Source organism: Giraffa tippelskirchi, chromosome 4 (genome assembly GCF_054371585.1).
Source record: "Giraffa tippelskirchi isolate mGirTip1 chromosome 4, T2T-mGirTip1v1.2.pri, whole genome shotgun sequence".
In the NCBI taxonomy this organism is placed as follows: domain Eukaryota; kingdom Metazoa; phylum Chordata; class Mammalia; order Artiodactyla; family Giraffidae; genus Giraffa; species Giraffa tippelskirchi.
In genome coordinates this window covers 23,147,167-23,153,844 of record NC_137278.1, presented here as the reverse complement: position 1 = coordinate 23,153,844, position 6,678 = coordinate 23,147,167, and the positions used below count along the sequence as shown (strand labels likewise).

At 45.6% G+C, this 6,678-nt stretch overlaps 1 long non-coding RNA gene across 1 annotated transcript; it reads right to left on the bottom strand.

The window, feature by feature from the left end:
- Positions 1-335: 335 nt before the first annotated feature.
- Positions 336-4,231, bottom strand: LOC145547152 (uncharacterized). Its single transcript, XR_014083582.1, has 2 exons — positions 1,263-4,231; positions 336-1,043 (listed from the first exon to the last, which is right to left on the bottom strand). It is a non-coding gene; the product is annotated as an uncharacterized LOC145547152 (long non-coding RNA).
- Positions 4,232-6,678: the final 2,447 nt, after the last annotated feature.

The window sequence follows — 6,678 nt, the reverse complement described above, 5'->3', positions numbered from 1 at the left end:
TTTCTTCATTCAAATATCTATTGCCCAAGACTCAGTGCTCAATCAGCTGCTGTCCTTGAGAAACCTAGATCTTCCTAAGCAAAAGAAGTCTGAGACAAATATGTTTGCTTGTTGTAGAAGTGGAGCCTGCACATATAAAGCACTTCTAAAGGTTGGTAAAGAATGAACAAGCAGGAAAACAATCACCATGGGCAACCACTGTTAATGTACTGGCAGATTTTCTTTCAGTTTTCGATTTCGTTTTTTTTAAGTGATTATCCCACTTTGTATCATTTTTCTACTGCTGTAGAGCAATTAGCCAATTATAGCAATAACATAACAAACTCAGTGGCTTAAAATAACACCCATTTATTTTCTCTCACAGTTCTTCTAGGTCTGAAGTCCAATTAGGCTCAACTGAGTTCTCTGCTTTCAAAACAGGTCAAGGTCAAGATGTCAGCCAGGTCTTTATCTAGAGACTGGGGAGACTGTCCTCTAGCCCCTGGCAGGTTGTTGCTTGTATTCAATTCCTTACAGCAGCAAGACAGAGGTCTCTGTTTCCTTGCTAGCTGTTAGGAGGAGGCCGCACCCAGCTTCTTTCTTTTCTTTGCCAACGACAATTGTTTCACACATCGAATGACTAGATAAGATTCCATTAAGTGGATGCATCATGATCTGTATAATAATTTTGCTAGGTAATAGTGATCATGTAAGACATACATGGTACTTCATGGTACTACTGTTGAATTAATTCAGTAGGGATGGCAAGTCATTGCCCCCAAGGAATAATGTAATCAGTTTTGTATTTTATAAAGATTATCCAGTCAGCGGTGGAAATGATTGACAGAAGGGAGACCAGGTAGCATTAACAAACTGATGGTGGGGGTCTCCAGGGAATTCAGGTGGGTGAAATTCAACTGACTTCTTCACGAAGAATCTCATGCCTTCAGTCCCTCATTTATTCAGCAAGCAAATACCAATCACCACCCATGCACTTGGCATTCTTCTGGGCTTCGAAGATACAGAGGAGGAAGGCATCACCCTCTCTCTAAGGAACTTACTGTCTAATAAGAGAAACATGCATATAGTCTAAAGGCAAGTTATTGGTCCCGATGATCTTTCAGACAGGATCCAATGAGAGCACAGAGGAGGGGATGGCCGATTCTTCCAGGGGGCAGAAAGAGAACAGAAGGGTGATGAGGAAGGAAAAGTCATGAAAGAAAAGTTTTATGGGTTGAATTCTGCCCCTCCCCCTCACCCAGTGTATCAGAACAAGGCCTTACATGGAGACCGATTCTTTTTTTCTTGGCTGTGCTGGGTCTTCATTGCAGCACATGGGTTTCTCTAAATGCAGAGCAGCATGTGGGATCTTAGTCCCCTCACCAGGGATCAAACCTACATCCCCTGCACTGGAAGGTGAGTTTTTAACTACTGGACCACCAGGGAAGTCCCTGGAGATAGGTTCTTTGTAAAGGGGATGAAGTTAAAATGAGATTAGTGAAGTGAAAGTCATTTAGTCGTGTCTGACTCTATGCAACCCCATGGATTATACAGTCCATGGAATTCTCCAGGCCAGAATACTGGAGTGGGTAGCCTTTCCCTTTTCCAGGGGGTCTTCCCAACCCAGGGATTGAACCTAGGTCTCCCACATTGCAGGTGGATTCTTTACCAGCTGAGCCACAAGGGAAGCCCAAGAATATTAGAGTGGGTAGACTATCCCTTCTCCAGCAGATCTTCCCAACCCAGGAATCGAATGAGATTGGGGTGGGCTTTATCCAGTATGATAGGTATCCTTATAAAGAGAGTAAAACTGGACACAGACCTAAATTCTTTGCGACTCTTTGCAACTCTATGGACTATCGACCACCAGGCTCCTCTGTCCATGGGATTTCCCAGGCAAGAATATTGGAGTGAGCTGCCATTTCTTTCTCCAGGGGATCTTCCTAACCCAAGGGCTGAACCTGTGTTTCGTGTATTGGCAAGCAGATTCTTTACCATGGAGCCACCTGGAAAGCCCACAGTCTAGTACTATGGGTATCCTAGTAAAGAGAGTGAGTTGGGACACAGACACACACAGGATGAATGCCATGAATATGAAGGCAGAGACTAGTGTGGTGTGTCAACACAACAAGGAGCACCAAAGATTGTGAGCAAACCAGCCCGGAACAGATCCTTTCTGAAGCACCTTCAGAAGGAGCATGGCCCTGCTGCCATCTTGACCTCAGATTTCTGGCCTCCAGGACTGAGATGATAAATGTCTTCTGTTTAAGCTGCTCAGTTTGCAGTGCTGGGCTATGGCAGCCCTGGGGAAAGTAACATGGTAAAAAGACCTAGGGAAAGACCATTTCAGGGCAACACCATGGGAGGATGAAGTAGGCTTGTGAGTTTGGGGCACGAGGCATGGATGGGGATACAGGAGCTGAGATGTAGAGGTAGGCAGCGATTGGGTCACTAATGGCCCTGCTGGCTGAGCTGAGGACATTGAGCTTCAATCCAGAAGGTGATGGAGACCCAGAGAAAAATTTTGAAGAGGTCAATGCATGAGGCTTGATCACCAAAGGCATGTGATGAGATAGAGAAGCGTTAAAGATGATGCCTAGATGCTTGTAGTTTATTCTAAGTGCTGCCAGTTTCTAGAAGAGGAAAAGGCAGCCCATTAAGCCAGATGAGTGAGCAGGCACCTTTTAGTTTCTCCTGTGGCCCGGAGCGTCAGCTCGTCTAGTGACCATCCGATTTCAAGCTGCCTCCTCTGACAACCACAGTTGTCATCTCTGCCCAGAAAGGGAAGACGAAGACTATCACTGTATATGCCTTGGACACCCGTTGAAAAGAAAAAAAGCAGTGAGTGTTTCCATAATCACCACTGCCTTGGGAGCTGCCAGGAAATTCCAACAGGAAACTCCCGTTTAAAAGTGTTTTGTTTTGATTAGAACATGTTTATTCCCCTCCAAGGATGCACTTTGGCACTGAGGCCAAACTGGGCGCTTGTGCTTAATATGGACTCCAAGAGGCCACTGGCCACCCCTGAGGGTGGGGGGAGTGGCCGGAGCATGGCCAGCCACGTCCAAAGAGCCCCAGGACCAGGCACAGCAGAGGCAAGCTGGGGGTGGGGGGCGGGGTGAGGTCCTAGAGGACCCCCAAGACTGGCAGCTGGAGAGGCATCTTTGAAGAACCAGGATAAGCCACTTCAAGAAGTACCAGATGCCTTTCAATTTGGCCTGGGACTCGCGAGGCCCAGATGAGCTCAGTTCCTGAAGTTCTGTTCCAAATTGCCATTTGGGTTGATATTTACTTTACAACAAAGATCCAGGAGAAGATGAATCAGCCTCAGCTCTTTGTTTAGGAAGCTCCTGCTTAAGCTCTTCCCAAACCAGCTCCACCTCAGTTTCCAGGCACCAGGAAGGCCATGCCCATGGTCAGGACAGGGTTCAAAGTGCAAGACTGGATTCAGCAGTGTTGTCACCACTCCCTCTTCCCAGCAGCCCTGGTAAAACCAATGGAACCCAAGAAACCAGAAGCTTCCTCCTCTCCTGCTCTCCATCCATTTCCCCTTAGAGCCCCCAGAGCAGAGGTTCCCAGAATGCTGCTCAAGGGACACACCACAGATATTCAGCACAGAGAGCCCTCCATTCTGCCTGGGACAGCAGTGGCTGTCAGCCTTCTGCCAAGGTTGGACCAGGCTTCCCAGGCACTCTCCTTCTCCAGATGCTTTAATGAGCCTTTAGAGTCAAGCCCCTCCCACTCCTGGGTCAGGCTCCCCAGGAACGTGCAGGAGTCCAGAGGAGAGCCTTTGGTTTCTAAGCTTGAAGACCAGGCTTGGAAATTCTAGTGCCCACTTCCCTCAGGTTCCCAAAGCCTCTGGTCAAATGCTTAGGGAATTCTAGGCAGTACTCCAGAGCACACCTGAGGTTTGGTATCAAGCATTTGAAAGGACCAGATTCACAACCAGGATTCCCTCCCTTTTTAACATTCTAAGATGTTTAAATGGTCCATGAGACCCAGTGAGCAAGGGACACACTTTTTCTTGTCTCTGCCACTCAAGGAGTGAGTGACTCCTTCTCACCTATTCCTACCACCCATCATCCTGGTTTATAGAGCTGTTTCTAAATGTGCTATTATTATTCAGTTCTTCCCAGGTGGCACAAGGATAAAAGATCCACCTGCCAATGCAGGAGATGCAAAAGATATGGGTTCGATCTCTGAGTTGGGAAGATCCCCTGGAGAAGGAAATGGCAACCCACTCCAGTCTTCTTGCTTGGAGAATTCCATGGACAGAGGAGCCTGGTGGATTACAGTCCATGAGGTCACAAAGGGTTGGACATGACTGAGCGTGCACACATCTTCTTCTTCATTTTTCACGTGTGGTGAGACCACGAGATCAGAAGATGATTACCATTGAAATGATAGGTTGTTGCAGTTCTCAAGAGGAGGGGACATGTCATACCATGCAGGGCCACATGGAGAAGCATCAGGGTCAGTCAGGAGGCAGAGGGCATGTGGAGAGACTAAGGGCAAGAATCTTGACTGTGGTTTTTAGAGAAAGGAATAGGTAAGGCTGAGGCTTAGCTGGTTTGAACAATTTCTGCAGGCTCTGGGGAATAGGAGCTGTCCCCAGCTATACAGTACTTGACCCTTGGATGATTAGGAAAGATGGATAATGGCTGGCAAGAGTGAGAGCCCCATAGAGGAGGTAGTTGGGGTATGAACTCTGGATTTGTTGGTTTGCGTATGAAGTACACTCTTAGTAAGTCAGTTACAATCTCTAGGAATTGGCTAACCCTGGGAGGAGCAGTCCCTCCAGGTCAGCAAGACCTAGATGTCAAAGCATCAAAATAAAAAGACATGCTTAATACGAGGGCTGACAGGACTAAATGCAGCCTTGGTGGTGGATGCTAGTAATCTTCTTTCAAAGGATACACAACATCTAACAGTGTACACAGAGTCTTGGCCTCCCAGGAGTCTCAAGGCAGTTTTGGTGCATGGAACAGAATGATAGTCACCATTTTACAGAAGATTAAAAGCACAGATGAAAGTGAAAGAGGAGAGTGAAAATGTTGGCTTAAAATTCAGCATTCAAAAAACAAAGATCATGGCATCTGATCCCATCACTTCATGCACATAGGTGGGGAAACAGTGGAAACAGTGAGAGACTTTATTTTTGGGAGCTCCAAAATCACTACAGATTGTGACCACAGCCATGAAATTAAAAGACGCTTGATCCTTGGAAGAAAAGCTATGACCACCCTAGACAGCATATTAAAAAGCAGAGACATTACTTTGCCAACAAAGGTCTGTCTAGTCAAAGCTATGGCTTTTTCAGTAGCCATGTATGGGTGTGAGAGTTGGACCATGAAGAAAGCTGAACACCAAAGAATTGATGCTTTTGAACTATGGTGTTGGGGAAGACTCTTGAGAGTCCCTTGGACTGCAAGGAGATCAAACCAGTCCATCTTAAACGAGATCAGTCCTGGGTGTTCATTGGAAGGACTGATGCTGAAGCTGAAGCTCCAATACTTTGGCTACCTGATGGGAAGAATTGACTCATTGGAAAAGACCCCGATGCGGGGAAAGACTGCAGGCAGGAGGAGAAGGAGACAGCAGAGGATGAGATGGTTGCGTGGCATCACTGACTTGATGTACATGAGTTTGAGCAAGCTCCAGGAGTTGGTGATGGACAGGGAAGCCTGGCATGCTGCAGTTCATGGGGTCGCAAAGAGTCGGACACGACTGAGTGACTAAACTGAACTAATGTGAAAAGCACAGTGAATGATATGGCTTGCCCAAAGTTGTGCATAGCAAGTGCTGATCTGGGCTTAAATACAAGTCTCCCTGAGAATATTCATAGAGTCCTCTTTCCCTATTGCCTGTTGGGGAGAAGAGGAATAACTATGCAGAGAGGAGGTTGGACCATGTGCTATCCTTAACTGTTTTTGGAAGGGGAGAGAGAGATTGTCAGAAAACATGTTTTCCTTTGGCTATACAAATAGCTGCATCAATGGCTAAATAAGTATGTGTTTAATTGAATGAAGCACATTAAAAAGCAATTGACACTTTAGTGGCTTCATTTATCAATTTAATACTATCACATGTTGTTTCTTGCTTTATAGTTAATTGAACTTCTCATACATTGTGCCACTTGACTTGATTCAATTGAACACTTATTTAGTGAAGTTTATTCTGCATCAGGCTCAGAGATGGAGAAACAGAGAAAACTAAATCTTGCATCTACCTTCAAGGTACAGTGGGGCCAAGAGAGAGGTGACACCATACTATGACATACTGTGCAATAAATTCAAGTAAGGACTAGGTACAGTGACCACATGAAGAAGGAAATGATAGACTCTTTGGGCAAGTAGTATTTTGGGAAGAGTTATAGGAAGTAATATCTGAGCTGATTTTTAGGCACAAGTAAGAATTCACCAGATGAATAAGAAAATATTCCTATGTCGGTTGATAAGAATAATATGTGCAAAAGCCCAGAGGAAATGGAATATTTGTCACTGAATCATTTTTATTGTTCTTGGCCACAAGTAAAAGACTCAATCAAAGGTGGCTGAAACAATTTTTAAAATACAAAAATACGGTCTTCCCTGGTGACCCAGTGGTTAACATTTCACCTTCCAATGCAGGGGCTGCAGGTTTGATCCCTGCTTGGGGAGCTAAGATCCCACATACCTTGCAGCAAAAGAACCAAAACAT